The following is a 2488-nucleotide window of genomic DNA, read 5'->3' as shown; positions in this document are numbered from 1 at the left end:
AAACTCTGTTCTTTTCTAGCAGTTAAAAAACGTTATAAACTCCTTTTAGAAACTAATGAGAGCCATGTGCTCTCTCCTCAGCACATGCATACACCTTGAACAAATGCATATAACCGTCCTTGAACAAATGGGTATACTCACCCACATACATATACGGGCGCACATTTTTTTTTTGACAGGGTCTCACTCTGTCACCCAGGCTGGAGTGCGGTGGCACAATCATGGCTCACTGCAGTCTCTACCTCCCAGGCTCAAGAGATCCTCCCACCTCAGCCTTCTGAGTAGCTGGGACTACAGGCCTGCAGCATCATGCCCCGCTAATTTTTTTTTTCTGTTTTTGGAGAGACCGGGTCTCGCCATGTTGCTCAGGCTGGTCTTGAACTCCTGGGCTCAAGCAATCCTCCTGCCTCAGCTTCCCAAAGTGCTGGGATTACACGTACGATCCACCACATCTGATGGGCACACAATTTTGAACGCAAGTTTAGGAAGTCCGTAGTTTTACTCTGTTAAGATTTTATGGCCTAATTTAATCAATAGAAATGTAAAACAGGAGAGTCAAATAGAAAACAAATAGTAAGATGAGAGACATAAACACAAATATACCAATAATTAGAATTAATGTAAATGAATTGAACACTCCAAATAAGATTGGATAAAATTATGAATTATATGCTGTTTATAAGAGGCACACTTAGATGTAAGAACAGAGAATGGCTGAAAGTCAAAATAAATACATGCATGCAGTAATCAAAGGAAAGCTGGTGTAGCTATGAAAAAAATCAACAACGTAGACTTAAAGACAAGAAATATTTCTAGAGAAAAAGAGATATATTTGATAGTAATAAAATGTTTAATCTAACAGAAAGATATGAAAATTCTGAACCAGTATGTTTCTACTAACATTACTTCAAAAATACAAGACAAAAGCTATTAGAAATAAACGGAGAAATAGAGAAATGTAAAGTCTTTGTGGGACATGTAAACATACCTCCTTAAGTAACTGATAGAATCATAAAAATTATCAGTTGAAGTATTGAAGATTTAAGCAATAAGAGTAACAAATGTGACATTATGTTACATAGAACATAACCTACAAGTGCTGAATATAAATATTTTTCAGGAGCAAATGTAGTGTTTACTAAAATTGACCTTATACTAGTCTCAACACATTTCAAAGTATTGAAACAATTCAGAATATGTTCTCTGATGACAGAAAAATAAAGCTAAGAATTAATAACAAATAGATAACAAACAAATCTCAAAGTGTTTGGAAATTAAACAATACACTTCTTAATGATTTGTAAATAAAAGAAGAAATGACAATCAAATGTGCCATTCTCTTTAAATGAATGAAAATGAGAATGCAACACATGAAAATTTGTGGGAATATAGCTATATCTGTGCTTAGTAAAAAATTCTATGCCCTCAAATGCATATATTGGAAAAGAAGAAAGGCTGAAAAAATACCACTGATCTAAGTTTATCTGTAAATAAGTTTTGGAGAGTACAGAGCTAATGCCCAAAGACTAGGAGAGGTGTTCTAATTTTTTGTTAGTTAGTTCATTTTTGGTTTTGTTTTTTCAGCTCCTGGCATTCAAGGAAATATATGTCAAAATACTGGCTGAAGACAAGCTAAAGGAACAGAGACTTCTGCAAACAATAAGGAATACAGTATTTGCAAAAATAGTTTAGAAAAGTCACTAAATAAACAACTACAGCCTTCAACAATCAAACACACACACACATGCACACAACCTTGGAGGAAGAAAGATAATCTAATTTCCAGAATTAAAACATTATATTATTCAAAGGTTCACTTTTCAACAAAAAATTACCATGCATATAAAAAAGAAAAGTGTAGCTCACTCAAAGAAAGAAAATAAACTGATAGAAATGTCCCAGATATGAGCCTTACCACAAAATACTTTAAAGCAAGTGTTCTAAATATGCTCAAAAGCTAAATATGGTCAAAGAATAAAGAAAATCAGGAAAACAATCTGTGAACAAAATTAGAAAGAGAAATTATAAAAACAAACCACACAAAAATTCTTCAGAAGAAACGTACAATAAATAAAAAATGTACTACAACTGAAAGATGTGAGTATTTCTAGAAGTTCGATAAACTCAGAGTAGGAGAAACTAACACGTGGGAATTCAAGATGAGATTTGGGTGAGGACACAGCCAAACCATATCAGGCTATGTGGTCTCTAGACACCAATTTCCACTCACACCATCTCTACCTTCTCATTTCATTCTTCCCCATCATATTACACATTTTTACCTTTGGCAGTCTGAGAGGTCAGAAGTGGCACCTTCACCCCGGGACATTCATTTCCCTTTCTTTGGTTACCAAAGAGAGGCTACAGTTTTTCTTTGGGTTAGCAGCCATTCACACATCTTCTCTGACAAATTTTCTTTTTGTTGCTTATGCTCACCAAACATCTACCTCCTAAGTCCACTTCTTTTTTCAATAGTCACTGATACTCA

The sequence above is a fragment of the Pan paniscus genome, chromosome X (assembly GCF_029289425.2).
Source record: "Pan paniscus chromosome X, NHGRI_mPanPan1-v2.0_pri, whole genome shotgun sequence".
NCBI classification, from domain to species: domain Eukaryota; kingdom Metazoa; phylum Chordata; class Mammalia; order Primates; family Hominidae; genus Pan; species Pan paniscus.
Note: the sequence above shows the minus strand (reverse complement) of the source record.